We start from the raw sequence: 16,858 nt of genomic DNA on the forward strand, positions 1-16,858 counted from the left end.
TTGGCAGTGAAGGAGGCCGGAGAGAGCTAGACGGCAGCCAGGTCGGGGTGGGCACGGCGCTCTGGGTGTGGGAGTATGGGCTTTCTGCTAAAGGCAACAGTCTGGGGGGGTGACACTTTGTGACTGGTGTTTTGAATATGTCACAGGAGGAATCAGAGCCCATTCAGGGGGGCTGTTAGAGCAGTTTGTGGTGAGATGGTGGTGGCCTGAGGGTGTGCTTGTGGGGCTGGAGGGGCAGAAACGCACTCGAGAGTCGTTTGGGATGAAGGGGGGGCAGGAACGGGCGGCTGGTTACGTGGTGGGGCTGGGGGAGGATACGCGAGGGACGACCGAGAGGGAAGACAGACGGTGGCATCTTCGCAGGTGCTCACGTTTACTTACATGAGACGTATGTGTGCGCGCACACACACACACACACACACGCATGTTTCTGGGTTTCTGGGAGTCCCTTAGGATTTCTATAAGGTCTTCAACAACTTCCAGGTTCCAGACTTTCTTGACGGGGTGCGTGGTGCTTCCTCCCCCAGTGGCGAAAGGAGTAGAGGCCGAGAAGGAGATGTGAGGAGTGCAGTGATGGGCTCGTTCATTTCTCAGTTGGGTGGTTGGGGTGTCCTTGGGGAACCCGGAGACAGAGTCTAGCAGGCAACTGGGGTGTGAAAATGATTGTCGTTTAGGAGAGCGGTTGGGGCTGGAGGGGACAGATTCCCAAGTCAGCAGCATGTGTAGGTGGATGCATCCATCCATGGGGATGGATTAAATCACTGGGGACAGATCACGCAGGGCCAGAGAGAGGGTCAAGATGGTGACCGCGCTGGAACACAGTGAAGTCACAAAGGTCAGGAAGGAGTGTCTGGGGAGTCGGGGGAGAATGCTGAGGCCCCGGAGGCCACGGGAGGGGATACTTGTCTTTTCCTTTTTTTTTTTTTTTTAAAGATTTTATTTATTTATTTGACAGAGAGAAATCACAAGCAGATGGAGAGGCAGGCAGAGAGAGAGAGAGAGAGAGGGAAGCAGACTCCCTGCTGAGCAGAGAGCCCGATGCGGGACTCGATCCCAGGACCCTGAGATCATGACCTGAGCCGAAGGCAGCGGCTTAACCCACTGAGCCACCCAGGCGCCCCTTGTCTTTTCCTTTTTAAGGTTTTATTTATTTGAGAGGGAGAGAGAGGAGCAGAGGGAGAAGGACAAGCAGACTCCACACGAGTGCAGAGCCCGACGTGGGGGCCTGATCCCACCACCCGGACATCATGACCGGAGTTGAAATCAGGAGTCGGATGCTTAACCGACGGAGCCATCCGGCACCCCAAACAGGGCTCCTTTTGAGCAAGGAATTGTTAGTAGCATCAGAATGCTGAAGGAGGCCACGTGAGCTCAGAGCGGAGATTGATTTTATTTTGGGGGATTTAGAAGTTGAAAGGTCCCCGGGGAGCACAGTTTAATTGGAAGCAGACTATATAAATTGTGTCAGTTAGGAGTGAGCGTGGCTGCAAGTCACTGTGGCACGTCCAGGTCTGGATTTCTCTCGTTCATCAAGCGCGGAGCCCGGGGCGGGGCTGCTGGGGGCAGGGCTGTTGAGCAGCTTGGGAAAGTCTCAAATAAAATTGCTAGTTTCTGCAGCCGCAGATGTCCCGGGTCACATTCCAGGTAGGAGGAAGGAAGAGAGAGCGTCAGCTTTCTGTCCCGTGACATATAATTGTGTATCACCTTTATGCCGCCCCCACCCCAGGGGCTTCTGCTCGGTCTCGCTGGCTCTCAGGGGTCCGTTGTGGTCGTGGGAGCAGAGGACGGGACTGGCACTGGTGGCCTAGTTGGCCTTTGGCTGGTCTGGGCATGTGGCCACGTTGAGCGACACCCGGGTACCACTAGCGAGGTGGGGGAGGCTGTCCCGAGTGGGCAGCTGGCAGCGTGGCGCTGACCCTAGGGGGTGAGATGTGAACGGGCAGTGGGGGGACGCGGCTGGTCTGTGCGGAGGCTGGTCTGTGCGCGGCTGGTCCGAGAAGTGAGGGGAGGGAACCAGAGGGGGACGTGGGAGATTGTGCGAGGTTCCGTGTGAGGATGTGAAGGGCGGGAGTCCTGTCGACCTTGATTCTGCCAGGGGTCTTCACAGCCTGGCCGATGGCCAGTGAGCTCGGAGACGGGGGGTGGGGTGGGCGGCAGCCCATGGCCATCTGGGAGGGTGTGCGCTCCCACTGTCCTCCCTGAGGCTCCTTCCCAGAGCCGCTGGGCCTCCGTCTGTGGTGGGAGGAGGGGACAGTGGGGCAGGGGAGTTTCTGGTGGCTTCTCTGACGATGCAGATGGCTCTCGCTGGTCTCTGATGGGTGCTCAGAGCTGACGCCCTCACTGGGGCCTCATTTGCTCCTGGGCCTCTCTGGTTGGTATTGGCTTGTCCCCCACAATGAATGCACTTTTTTTTTTTTTTTTTAAACTGTTGGTGGCACTAACCCTCTTTTTAAAGATCCTCTTGGGGGAAGGTCCCTATAATACCACAGGCCCCACTTTGGGCCCCAGGGTTTGTTGGCCCTTGATCTGCCCTGAGTTTGGGGCTGCCTTACTTCCCAGGACAGTGTATCTCTTCTGTTCTCTCTCCCTCATGTCGGTGTAGGGCACGGGACTCTGGACCTCTGCTTCTGTCCATAGGTTCTTCAAAATTCATAAACTAGTTGACCCAGTATTGCAACTCGGGGGCTCCGTGAAGACCAAGAAAAACCAACAGGGAAAAGCCACTTGACTTTATAAAGGAGCAATTAATGCTTTCCCTGAAGATGAAGAGTAGTAAAAATGAATGTCAGAAAAGCTCCTTCCTCAGACTTTTCTCGGGAACAGTAAATGCCAGAAAATACTGTAACTTGCTGTCTCCCGAGTATTGGGGAGGGAATAGACTGACATCCAAATGTTCTATGTAGCTTGGTACCTAGGGGGTAGTCCACTTTTTTATCTGTTGAATGAATGACTGAATGCAAAGGTCTCTACTTTGGAGTGGATGCAGAGAAACGTGTGTAGCTTGTTAACAGAAACATGCCCATACCTCTGTGTGTGCACGCACGCGTGTGTATGTGTGTGTGTGTATGTACGCACGCACATGTGAGGGTGTCTAAACTTGGGAAAAAGGTGGGAAGAATTGTCCCAGACTGTTGAGTGACTGTATCAGGAAGTAGGGGGACCTTTGCTTCTTAATTCTTGTAAGTCAGATTTTAATAAGACTTGATCATGTTTTATATTTTGTATTTCTCATTTTTTCAATTTTATAAAATACCATCTGCATGAAAAACAGGAACTATCATTGGTCAAGGCTTGGTTATACAGTTTTAAAATTCAAAGCTTTGGGTTCCTGCTTATTCATTAAAACAACAACAACAACAACACAGATGTACCATTTGTGCTAGAACTCTCTTTAGACTGGTGTTTAGACTGGTATTTATTGGTAAATCTTAGGAATAAAGGATTCTCAGCATCAACTTCCTCCCTCCTTTTGAAGGTGATGGAATTTTCCTCAGAGCACAGGATGGCTTGAGGAGGATGAAGTATGTTTTTCCAGCCAGGCTGTTTCATGTGGTACAAAATGTATTCTTTGATTTGATTTTATAATTCCCTTCAAGGGCTGTTTGACACTGTCCTTGTGAGGTTTTTGCCTACTTAGGTCAGTGAAAAGGGACCATAGCAAAACAAATCAAAACAAAGGAAGAAAGGAAAAGAGTAACTTCCTCCCCTAGTCCCAGGGGAATCCTGGTTCCCGTGTGGGTCTGTCTGTGGTCTGGACCCCATGCACAGAGTCCCAGAAAGAGAGTGACCTTGGTGATCAATTACATTCCCCAAAGACTCTGCTTTAACCGTGCAGGGCCTTCCACAACGAATATTCTAAAGGACCACATTTTGCTCTGAAAGAGATCAGTCGCCAGGAATACAGGCTAGAATCAAAAGGTGAGACTCATGGAGTCCTACAGCTGATGATCATTGGATTGGGCATACATGTGGACATACTTTTAAAGAAACATAATGAAATTTATGGGGAAAAATGTCAATCTCATCCAACAACCCTAATTGAAAATGGCCAAAGAAATACAAAACCGTTACCAGTGCTAGAAACTAGAGAAGTGATCTACCCCTATGTCACCAACTCGGAGGAAGCTCTGCCCAGTAGAGTGCAAACTGTCTCCTTGGCCAAATGATAGATACCGCTTCTGAGAAACACTGCGGTATGCAGAAAGTAAGTAGAAGAGATTCTACTAGACTAAAAAGTTAGAGGCTGTCCCTGAGGCTGAGTCCTCTTAGCTCCATGCCTAGGCTGAGCGGAGTCAGCCTCAGCGACAGCCTCTAATTTCTAGGCGTGTTCCTGAGAGGAGTCAGGCTCTGCATATATGGGGAACATTTTCTTCAGTTGGAACCCCTGTCCTTCTGGTGGGTTCACAGTTCAGAATCAGCCCCTGTAGGAAGCCGGAAGTCATGCCTGGCCTGAGGACACAGGCCTTCCTGATAGAGTGGGTGGGGTACTCAGAAGGTGGGTGATCCTGGCCACACTTAGCCAAAGTGGGGTTGGGCCAAACTTCTTTCTATTTCCCATATCCTGTTGGGTTTTGGTGCAGATCCTGGGACACATTTCCTTGACTCTGGCTTCATATTCAAAGCAGTTCACATTCAGCTTTATCTATCCTATGTTCACCCTTTTTTATTGAGTTTTTTGTTTGTTTGTTTTTGCCCTCTTCTGATTTGCTCCTTTTTCATTGGAGCCTTTTCTTGTTTTCTGCATAGAGTATCTTCTCAAATGTATCTGTGGGAGTTAATGAGAAGTTTTAGAAGTTCCTCTGTACACCTTCCTCACCTGTTTCCTTTGGGTCATTTAATTTATTTATTAAAGATTTTTATTTTATTATTTGATAGAGAGGTGGGGGAGCATAAGTAGGCACAGCGGCAGCAGAGGGAGAGGAAGCAGGCTCTCCGCTGAGCAGGGAGCCTGACATGGGGCTCGATCCCAGGACCCCGAGATCATGACCTGAGTCGAAGGCAGCCACCCAACTGACTGAGCCACCCAGTTTCCCCTCCTTTGGGTCATTTTAAAGTTTCCACTTTGACATATTCCCTCATGTTCCCAGTTTTCCTTTAACTGATTCCTGGCCATCAGTTGATAAGAATGAAGGACAAGGTCAAACACTTAGGTAGTTGGCTTAGGTTTTGTCTATTTGTCTAACAGTCTTCTTTTATTACTGGAAAGACTGAGTTTTGGGTGGGTGTGGTGCCCAGTGGGCTTTATACCAGGGTGAGGCCACAAGACACCAGGCAGGAAGGCTGGGAAGAAGGCTTTTACTTTGGAAATGGGGGACTTTTACTTGCATCTCTCAGGCCATCATACCCACTTGGGGCCCACTGATTAGAGCAGTCCCCTCTCTAGTATGTAGGTGCAGGACAAACATGCTAGCTTCCCGTTTTCCAGTGGTAATATTAATGGCTACTGTTTAATGAGACACTGACTTAACAGTGTCAGATGCTGTTCTAAATGTTTCCGTACATTAACCCTGATGAGGCAGTTACTGTTGCTGTTTGATCCATACTTCGCCGATGAGGAGTTGGAGGCAGAGAGTTTCACTAATTTGCCTGCAGTTACTGCTCTAGTTAGCAGTAGGACAAGGATTCGAACCAAGATGGCGCAGGGATGGGGCTGGTGGGGCCCCATCATGATCCTCATTGATTTCTGTACATTTCTTTTAGCAGATCTCCTGATGATTTCCTAGGGGCTTGCTCCATTCTTTTTATGTTTACTCTGTTTAGACTTGGAATTTCTCTGTACAGTAACCCCTCCCCCCATCTGTACTTTCACTTTCTGGGTTTTGATTACCCGTGGTTTGCTCTCCATGATTTTAGTGACCCGTCAGTTCAGTTATCTGCGGTCAGCCATGGTCCTGGAGCAGATGGTCCTCCTTTTGTCATATTGTCAGAAGGTCAATAATAGCCTCAATGCTACGTCACGGTGCCTACATCCTTCACCTCACGTCATCTCCTCATGTTGGCACTGTGTCATCTCACGTCATCACAAGAAGGGTGAGCGTAGAACAGTAAGGTATTTTGAGACAGAAGACCACAGTCACATAACTTTCATGACAGTGTATTGTAATGGTTCTATTTTATTATTATTGATCTTACTGTGCCTACTTTATAAATTACATTTTATCATGGGCATATTCATATACAAAAAAACAGTCTATATGAGGTTTGGTAATTTCCGCGGTTTCAGGCATCCACTGGGGGTCTTGGAATGTATCCCCGTGGATAAATGAAGACTAATGCATGAACTTACAACTTGGGAGCAGTTTCCTATCATGTACGGATTGACCTGCTGTTTGCTTAGCTCTCTGATCCCATCTGGTTTCTGTCTTGTAGGAATTTCTTGCCATTTATGATCTGCTGCTGTCACCTTTTTTGCTTCTCAGTCCTGTTACGTGTCTGTCATATGCTTCTCTCTATATATATGTTGTGTTAACAAGTTTATTTAAAGGTGTTTGGTACAGTGGAGGGGAAGATGTGTGTATTCAATCCACCATCTTGATTCGATGTCTGTGATCCTTTCTATGTATATTATCTCCTGACTACCTCTTGGTGAAATTAATTGATTTCTTTATTCTGCTGCTATAATAATTAAACTTGAAGTAGCATTTAGGGTGCAGAGGACAGAGTCATCATGTAATAACCCCCTGGGGCTTTTTGTTTTAGGAATTCTATATGGTTTAGTCTGACTCTATTGCACAGAGACCGCCAGATGTGGATAGTCAGACATGAACGTTCCTTCTGCTATTCAGATGGAAGAGGAAGAAACAGGCCAGCACTGTTTGTTAAACTTCCTTAGGGATAAATAAATCACAATAAATATGATGTGTGCACATGCTGAAAACATTGAATGCAGAGTTTATGGGAGGGGTGGTTAAACACTTTGAACTAAAACATAGCTCAGTAGTGATGGGCCTTAATGTTATAACATCTATTATAACAAAGTGAACGCACTGCTATAGCCAGTTCTAGATACTGTAGCCAGATCTAGAACACATTCCCATAGCCAGTTCTAGATTTCTGTAGCCAGATCTAGAACACATTCCCATAGCCAGTTCTAGATTTCTGTAGCCAGATCTAGATCTAGCATCCCAGAAAGCTCTCTTGTACCATAACTACAAGGTAACTATTACATTTTGATCACCATGGATTAGTTTTTCCTGTATTTAAATTTTATATGAATAAAATAGTACCAGATGTTCCTCTTTATTTTTGAACTTTATATAATCAGAATCATACAGCATGATGAACTTCTTCAGTGTTACATCTAAAATCTGCCCATGTGTATTTCCTGCATGGGACAGGAGCACTTCTTCCTTTTTAATTGTGATATAGAATTGCATTATAGAAATAGCTGTAATCTATTTACTCTATTGTTAATCGACATTTAGTTTTTTGGTTAATATTAGTAATGTTGCTTGTATATGGATTTTGGTTACATACATGGAATTTCTTCTGGGTCTTTACCTAGGAGTGGAATGAATGAGTCATAGAGTATAGCTTTTTATATATTCAATTATTGTGGATTCTGCCAGACTGTTTTCCCAAGTCATGGTACCAATGTAAATAAAACCTGCCAAAAGTGTATGAGTGTTTCCGTTGCTCCATTAACCCTTGGAAAAAGTTGCATTATTGTTGTTATACAATAATTTTAGTCTCTGTGATAGTGATGAGATCTCATCTCATTGTGGTTTAATGTGTGTTTCCATGATGATAATGAAATGAAAATATTTTGTATGTTTATTGCCCATTTGGATATCTCCGTTTGTGAAGCTGCCTCTCTATGGTTTTTGCCTGTGCTAAAATAAACTTAGTATGCTGCCTTCCTCTTAATGGCTTGTAAGGATTCTTCTTAAGATCTGAGTGATATTTGAATTTCAATGTGAAACGATACTTGAATTTCAATGTAAATTTCAATACACTCAGGTGAGGGTATAGAAAATATCTTTTTCTACTCTATATAGAACTTGATTTTTCATTCTCTTAGTCTTATTTTTAATGAGGCCCAAGATATCAGTCTTTTTCTTCATGTTGGGGAATTTTTAATAATGGTGGGGAATTGGTTGAGCTATCTCCTCTCTCAAGGTAATGTTATCTTATAGATTCTCTAAGCTTTTACCTTTTGTGTTTATTTGAAGACCAATGAGGAATTTTTATTTATTTTTTTAAATGGGTTCCACATGAGCCCAGTGTGGAGCTTGAACGCACAACCCTGAGAGCAAGACCTAAGTTGAGATCAAGAGTCAGATGCTTAACTGACTGAGTCACCCAGGTGCCCCGGGAATTGTTTTTGATGTATGGTGTGAGGTACGGGTCCTAAATTCTTCTGAAGAGTAAAGCGATCCTGAAAGGTGAGAGTTTGAGAACTGGTGATTTCGAGCTCTAAAATACCCTTTAAGGAACAGTTTTAGCTACATCCCACAAGTTCAAATGTAGTTATGCATTTGGTATTGCTCACTTGTAGGTATTTCTTAATCTCCCTGGAAACTGCATATTTGATTCAGGTTATTTAGATATATATTTTCGAATATTCGAATAATTTGGAAAATTTTTCAGATACTGATTTCTGTATTAATCTCACTGTGGTCAGAGAACATTCTCTGATTGAAATTGTTGGAGACATGCCTCATGATTCAGGGCATGGTCTGTTTTAGTAAGTGGGCCATGTCTACTTGAAAACCATTGTTATTCTGTCCTGTTTGCTGGAGTGTTCTCCATGTGTAAATTAGATTGTTCAAGTCACTGTACTGATTTACTTATTTTTTTGGTCTGTTTTATTTCCTACTGAGAGAGCTGTATTGAAAAATTGAAATATTTGGAAGAATTTATTTCTAGTTTTATAAGATTTTTCCTTTATACATTTTGAGGCTGTGCTGTGAAGTGCATACAAATTTAGGATGTTTATTAATTTTGAATTGACCTTTTTGTCATTCTTTATGTCCTTCTTCTACCAATAATGTTTTTGTTCTGAAAGTATATTTTATATCTTAGTATTAGCTTCTCAAGAGTTTTTGTTGTAGAAATAAGTTTGTCTAATGTCCTTTTCTGTTTATTTTCCTATCCTATCATATTTAATGTGCATCTCTTATAGGCAGAAAATAATATAGTTTAATATTTTATAATCTTGGCTGATGCTTTTGATTCTTTGGTTGAAATATTTAGTCCATGTCTGTGTATGCATGTATGTAATTATTTATTTAAGATTATTTATTTATTTATTTGAGAGAGAGATTGAGAGAACAAGTGGGAGGAGGGGCAGAGGGAGAGGTAGACTCCCTGAAGAACAGGGTTCCCACCGTGGGACTTGATCCTGGGACCCTAGGATCATGATCTGAGCCAAAGGCAGATGCTTCACCAAATGAGCCACTCAGGCACCCTAGTTCATGCACACTTAAAGTAATTAAGGATATTTTTGCATTTAAATCTGCTATATTATTTTTTATTTGTCGTATTCTTATTTCTTCTCCTTCTTTTACTGTCTTTTGAATGAATCATTTTTATTATTCCATTTTCTTCTCTAGCATCTTGCTTGTTATATATTTATGATTATTTAAAGGCAACCCTAGAGATTACAACCTGCATTTTTATGTGGTGGAGTCTTTCTTAAATTAGTATTTTAAAACTTCCAAGCAATAAAAGACCCATTAACAATTTATCGCTACCTCTTTAGTGGTGACTTCTGTGCCATTGTGTTCATTTTTCAAAATTTCACATATATTTAAAACCTTACAAGATACTATTTTAAGCTGTCAGTATTCATTTAGATTTCTCTTTCTGGTTCTCTTCATTTCCTACCATATTTCCTTATTTCCATCAGGGATGTTTTTCTTTTATTTCAAGAACTCCCTTTAGTGCTTCTTTTGGTGTGTGTGTCTGTCAATGAAAAATTCTCCCAATTCTTTCCTCTGAATATTTTTAAAATTTTGCCTTCCTTTATGAAGGGTGTATTCACTGAGAATGGAATTTTAGGTTGGCAGATAATTTCTATCTGCATTAAAAGTTGTGACTTTATTGTCTTGTAGCTGTGCTGTGATTTCTTTCTTTCTTTTTTTTTTTTTTAAAGATTGATTTATTTGACAGAGATCACAAGTAGGCAGGGTGGGGGGGAGCAGGCTCCCCGCTGAGCAGAGAGCCCAATGCAGGGCTTGATCCCAGGACCCTGAGATCATGACCTGAGAAGAAGGCAAAGGCTAAACCCCCTGAGCCACCCAGGGACCCCTGTGCTGTGATTTCCGTAGCATTGTCAGCTCACAATCTTTTTGTTGCTTTTTTGGTGTATTTTTTTCTTTAAGTTTTTCCATCTTCAGTCTTCAACAAAAGACTTGTTCCAAGTATGTGTTTCTTCAAATTTATCCTACTTGAGATTCACAGAAGAGCTTTAATTTGTGGTTTGGTGTCTTTTGACTATATTGAGCAATTCTTGTCCATCATCTCTTCAAATACTGCTTCTTTTCAATTTCTCTGTCCCCTCGTTTTGGAACTGTAAAATACACTTATGTTAGGTGTTTCTATTGTGTCTTTTATGTTTGTAATGTCTTTTTTGTGTGTGTATTTTTAGTCGTCTTTCCCATTATGTTTCAACCTACTTTCCAGTGCTTTATCTTCCACTGTCCATATTCTCTCTTTTCAGTGTCTAATTGTTATTAAATCTAGCTGTTGAATTCTGAATTTCCGTTACTGCATTTTTCATCTACCCATTTCCATTTGTTCTCTTCTAGAATGTTTTCTGGTAGAATTTAACTTTGTCTTCTATTTTTTTGAACATAGGTAATCATAATTATCTTGAAGATAATTTCCTTTTTTAAAAAAGATTTTATTTATTTGTGAGTGAGCATGAACGGAGGGGAGGGCCAGAGACAGAGGGAGAAGCAGTTTCCCCGCAGAGCAGGGAGCCCAGTGTGGGGTTCCAACCCGGGACCCTGAAACCATGACCTGAACCAAGGCAGATGCTTAATTGACTAAGCCACCCAGGCGCCCCAATTTTGAAGATAATTTCTAATGTCAATTTGGGATTACATATTAGATTATGTTTTTTTTTTTTTTTTAATTTAGTTTGGGGACACCTGGCTGGCTCAGTTGCTAAAGCATGTGACTCAATCTTAGAGTTTACTTCAAATCTCACATTGGGCATAGAGCTTACTTTTAAAAAAGTAAATAAATTTAGTTTCAATTTTTTGTTGTTATTTGGTCTCCTGGTATACCAGATGCTTTTTAAAAAATTATTATTTTACTGACATCTGGGTGATGTTATCTTCCTCCAGGGAGAATTTAGTTTTATTCCGACAACAATGAGGGGAAAGGGAGTCCCGTACTCCAGTTTTGTGTCTTGGTGACTGGGATACTGCAGAACTCTCCACCTCGATGTTCGGCCTTCTAGCAGCCTCTTCACACTGGTATCTTAGCATCTCGCCTCGCATGTATGCAGCTGAGGAATCGTCAGAAGCCTCGAGAGGAAATGGCACTTAACGTGTTATAGTCCCTGCTTTATGTTCCTGGGATTTTGGCCTCTTCTGTGTCGGTTTCCTTGGTTACAGTGCACTCCGCGGTTTTCCCCTCCCCAGTCCAAGGAGACTTCTGCAAGTTCTTGCTGATGCTTTCTGCTCAGCCTTTACGTCCGCGTTGTCAGGCAGACATTTTTCTCCAAAGAGCAAAAGCAGCCATATACGGATGGCTCTTCTCGGTGCGTCGTCGTCGTCTCCACGGTTTTGGCTTCTCAGATCCTGACTGCCTGGGTTGCTTTCGGAAGCCTTCAGACATTTTTTTTTTTAACTTAAATTTTGAAATAACTTGAGACTCAGAAAAGTCACAAAACTAGTACAGAGAGCTCACTTCTACTCTTTCCTTGTCTTCCCCTGATGTTAACGACTTACAAATAACCTTACTTGTTTGTATTTATAATTGCACATTGCCCTATTTTCCAGGGCTGACAAAGCAGAGTGGGACTGCTAATTGGTTGGGGCGGGGGGGAAGCGGGGGGGGGGGAGAGAACTCAGGGAGCCAATGGGGGTGACATTTTGGTGCAGGACTTCTCCAAGTAGACTTCTCAGAAATCTAAGATTTTTTTCCTTGTATGAGACATCTCCCATGGCCAGGTAAGGGTGGGAAATTCTACCTCTCATAGGCAGCCCTTTGGAAATCCACAATGCCATTTCCACGTTGAAGTCTCTGAAAAATGTTTTGGTAAAGAAATCTCCCTATTTGGTTAATCCTAGTATTTCTAATTTGTATGGCCGAGGAGCTGTTCATTTGGGCAGTCTGCATTTCGTGGCACACCGGTTAGAGGATACTATTCTGGAGCCCTTCCTAATTTACCCTGAGGTATAAATTTTGCTCTTTTACATTTTTTCCTAGGTTCAGACTCTCTGGCCGTTTAATTTCTTGCTTCATTAAAGGGAAGAAGGTGGAGAAGCCAAGGTTTCTTTGAAAACAGATTATTTGCCCAAGAAGAAGGCCAAGGCTGTGTTAGCATTTCCCACTCAGCCTCTCCCTCCCCCTGCCCCACAGGTCTGGCTGAAAAGCAAGGCAAAACCTTTGTTTCCCAGATAAACTTCTTTTATATCAGTGCTCCCTGTGGTCTTTGAAAATGCTCCTTTTGTTTTCCTTTTCCTGGCGAAATTGGAGGATGGCAAGTAGGCTTCTGTCTCTGACCATAGGACCAGGGTACCCCAGAGATGCCTAGTTTGCTATGTGGTCTTTTTCACAGGGCGGGGGTGGGGGCGTGGACTGCAGGAACCACGCGGATTGGCCCCACGTGTGTGTTTCACATTCGCATCTCCTGTCTGGTGAGCCCAGGTTGGACACTGCTGTTTGTGATGGGACAGATGACTAGGTGAGGGCAGCTGGCATATGACGTCGAAGAAGGTAGCCGGCAGAGTTTCAGAGTGAAATTTTGACACCTTTCCCCCAGTCCACCCCTTTGTGTGGATGTCCCTTAGGATTTCCTAGTGGATGTTCCCTGCCCTCTCTCAGGTGCCTGTCCCATGTGTTGTCCTGGGTCCACTCGGGTGATCTTCCTGGCTGAAGGACAGACCTGATCATACCACTCACCTGCTTGAACGTCTCCACTGCTCAGAGGATTAAGTTCAGCCTCAGAATCTGGCCCCTGCCCTGTGCTTGGGTGTTCATTTTCCTCTCAGTTACCCGTTTGGATCACTGCGCTCTCTCCTTAATGCCCTCCTATCCTAAGTAATGCCTTAGCTTACGCTCTCTGGCAGAAAGGCCACTTCTTTTCTGTCTCCTGGGTGCTGTCCATGTAGCCTTCTAGGCCCTGTTCTAGAACATTCTTGGCCCCTCCTCATCTGTTTGATTTGCTTCCTTCCATCCGAGCTCTAATAGCAAATTCTGCATCTGTGTTTTGGGTGAGTACTTACCGTATCCTGGCCATCGGCTTCTGCTTCTCAGTGGGCCGGCGAGCGTGTGGCGTGACCTCGGTATCTCTGGCATATGGATGTAGTCAGCGGACTTCCAGATACTTGGGGAATTAGATTGAATGATGTTGTGTCACTAATGTTTGAAATATTAAGTTGAAGTGACTTTTCATGTGGGTGAATTTAAGGTCATTCATTGATTTCTACATATCGTTCTTGCCACATCCCACACAGGTTTTGATAGATACTATTTTTACTGTTAAATTAAAAAAAAATTAATTTCTGTTAGGGCTTCTTTTATCATTCATTGTCAATTAGGACCAAATTCAAAAATTTTATACCGACTTATTTATTTTTATTATTGATTTCTAATTGAATGGCATGGTGGTAAAATTTTTTTTTAAAGATTTTATTTATTTATTTGACAGACAGAGATCACAAGTAGGCAGAGAGGCAGGCAGAGAGAGAGGATGAAGCAGGCTCCCCGCTGAGCAGAGAGCCCGATGCAGGGCTCAATCCCAGCACCCTGGGATCATGACCTGAGCCGAAGGCAGAGGCTTAACCCACTGAGCCATCCAGGCGCCCCTGGTGGTAAAATTAAAAAAAAAAAAGTTCTATATGGTGTTGGTTGATTTTGTGACCTAGTAAGTGGTCAGTTTTTCTAATGTTCTGTTTTTACTTGCAGAGAATATATATTTTTCTATTTATTGGCTGGAAGGGCAAGTATACATGTTCTTATTTGATCAAGGTTGGTCTTCCAGATCACTTATATTCCTTCCAAGATTTTTTTTTTTAAAAAAATTCACATTTGGGCCGTCAGTTTTCTGATACATTTGTATTGAAATCTGCTATGATTGTGGACTTCTCTTATTTCTTTTCTTTCTTTCTTTCTTTTTTTTTTTTTTTTTGCTTTATTACTAGTTTTTTGAAGCTATGCTATTAGGTGCGTCATTATTGTAACAGAATTTTGGTGGCTTTCTCCTTTTATTACTAGATCGGTTCTCTGTACTTACTAGTGCTTTGCCTTAAGGTCTTTTTTTGTCTGATGCTATTGTTACCAACTTTTTTTTTTTTTAAAGATTTTATTTATTTATTGGACACAGAGAGAGAGATCACAAGTAGACAGAGAGGCAGGCAGAGAGAGAGGGAGAAGCAGGCTCCCTGCTGAGCAGAGAGCCCCATGTGGGGCTCGAACCCAGGACCCTGAGATCATGACCTGAGCCGAAGGCAGAGGCTTAACCCACTGAGCCACCTAGGCGCCCCCACCAACTTTTTTTTAATCAGCATTTTCGTAGTAGGTATAACTTATCTACTACTCATTTTCAGTTATATTTTACATGTGTCTCATAGAGGCCGCATGTAGCTGGATTTAAAAAATCTGGGGCACCTGGCTGGTTCAGTCCGTAGGCACATGACTCCTGATCTAGGGGTCGTGAGTTCAAGCCCCACGTTGGGTGGAGAGATTAAAAAAAAAAAAATTCACTTTATTTATCCTTTAACATGTTGAATTTAATCATTTACATGGACAATAGTTACTGACGTATTTGGATTTATTACCGTCTTATATTGTGGTTTCCATTTTGTAATCCCCTTTGTTCTGTGCCCCGCCGCCCCCACCTTGCCAAACTTTTTTTCTTGTTTTGTTTTGTTTGGATTGGAAAACAGTGGTTTTCCAACCAACGCACTGGTGTGTAAACTATGTTATAACACGAATAGTACTGTATGTATATTATTGTTTTATGCTTTTAGTAGTTACGATTAATTATGTAACACAGATTCTCACCTATAGTTTTAACAATGTTTAAAGTGATGTCCATTTCCCACTTCCTCCTGAACAGAAAGGAACCTTACTGTGCTCAGAATATCCGCTGGGCCCCCTCCCCCTCCCATCTTATTACTGCTTATGGTTATAACGTTACCCTTTTGTGAACTCACAGACTTGTTTTTGCTTGTTTGTTTTCAGTCTGCGGTTGTATATGCCACCATAGTGAATCAGTTTCTGTTCTCACTATTGTTTCTTGCAGTTCATATCTTCTGTCATGGATCAACTTTTATCTCCTTGATGAAGTACGTTAACATTACTCTTATTAGAAACAAATGGTCTGTCTGAATAGGTCTTTGTTTCATTTACTTTTTAAATAACAGTTGAGGGAGACACAAAATCCTAGGTTTTCACATTTCTTAGCACGTTGATACTGATCTTCCATTGCCTCCTGGAATCTAGTGTTGCTGAAGAGAAATCTGCTGTGAATCTAATTGTGGCTTTATTCCCCCTGTGGGAGTTTTAGAATTGTTTATTCTCAAAATCTTGATGTGCGAATTAACATGTACCTTGCTTAGCATTTGAGTATACATCCAAACTGTGGACTCACGCCTTCTTTCAGTTGTGTAAACAACAACAACAAAACAAAAACCACAAGAACAAAAAATCCCCAGCAGAGCTTATTAACTTTTAAAAGACCGAGTCTCTTATAGTCTATCCTTTTTTCTGGAGTCCGTATCTGATAGATCTTATTCTCTAAACTGATATTTCATATATTTTCCTTAAAAAAAGATCTTTTCCTTTGAAATTTTTTGTTCTCTCCATATATTCTTTATTTTGTAGTTTACCAGTTTTCTCTCTGGTTGTGTCCAGTCTGGACTTTATCCCATTTATTGAATTTTTTTGTTCTCATGATTATTGTTTTTGGTTTCCAAGATTTCTAATTTTTAATAGCAATTTGTACAATTTCCCTTCTGTGTAATTGCTTTCTCTTCCTTAGTAGACATTGTTTCTTCATTTATCATGTTGATGACATCATTAGCATACACACAAGCTTTCTGTCATGTTGTTTCATGGTATTCACCGGATGTGAATTCACGTCATGATCTATGATTTTGTTGGCTTTCTTACTTGGTGTTAGATTTAGCCTTGTGCCCTAGAAATTAGATTTCTGTGCTTAATTTTTACTGGGGAGGCTGTCTTTTTGTTACTCTTATCCCATCTTTGCTCACTTCTCTCTGGTGGTTGTGAGGTCTTCTGCCTGGCTTCCTGTGGAAGTGTGGTTTCTGGTCTCTGGTGATATTCGTGGTACCTTGGTCTAGCCAGAGAGCTGGGGGTGACCCGATTGCTTCTTTGCTCTCCAGTCTCCATGGGCCCACGAATTGCCAAAGGTACCAACCTCAAACAGTGGTTTGCATATGGATGTTTTTTCCAACTTCCCTTCCCTCCCCATCCCCTGGGTTTAAGCAGAACCTGATTCTGGGCTCTTTTCTCATGGGGAACTTGTAGAGACCATTTTACCCAACAAGAGCTAGACTACTGGCCACCAGAGCCTGTGGCTGACAAGACACCAGCACAACCGAGACTTCAACTCTGTCCATCAGGTTTTGTCTCTCTGTTCCTTTTCTGGTCCATGACAAAAATTGATTCTGTTGTTAAAGCATTGCTTGTCTTTATGGTTCCTTTTTGGGGGATA

The 16,858-nt window shown here is 42.8% G+C and overlaps 1 protein-coding gene across 3 annotated transcripts in view; it reads left to right on the forward strand.

The window, feature by feature from the left end:
- SH3GL3 (SH3 domain containing GRB2 like 3, endophilin A3) overlaps window positions 1–16,858 on the forward strand; it is a 134,306-nt gene that overhangs the window by 63,088 nt on the left and 54,360 nt on the right. Inside the window, exon 1 of one of the 3 annotated variants that reach the window (XM_044230744.1) lies at window positions 12,334–12,351. The exons of the other annotated variants lie outside the window; for them this stretch is intronic. The gene's annotated coding sequence lies outside the window, so the exon portion shown is untranslated. Of the gene's footprint in view, window positions 1–12,333; window positions 12,352–16,858 lie in introns of those variants that run through there. 3 annotated transcript variants of the gene reach the window in all.

Source organism: Neovison vison, chromosome 13 (genome assembly GCF_020171115.1).
Source record: "Neovison vison isolate M4711 chromosome 13, ASM_NN_V1, whole genome shotgun sequence".
Taxonomy (NCBI): Eukaryota; Metazoa; Chordata; class Mammalia; order Carnivora; family Mustelidae; genus Neogale; species Neogale vison.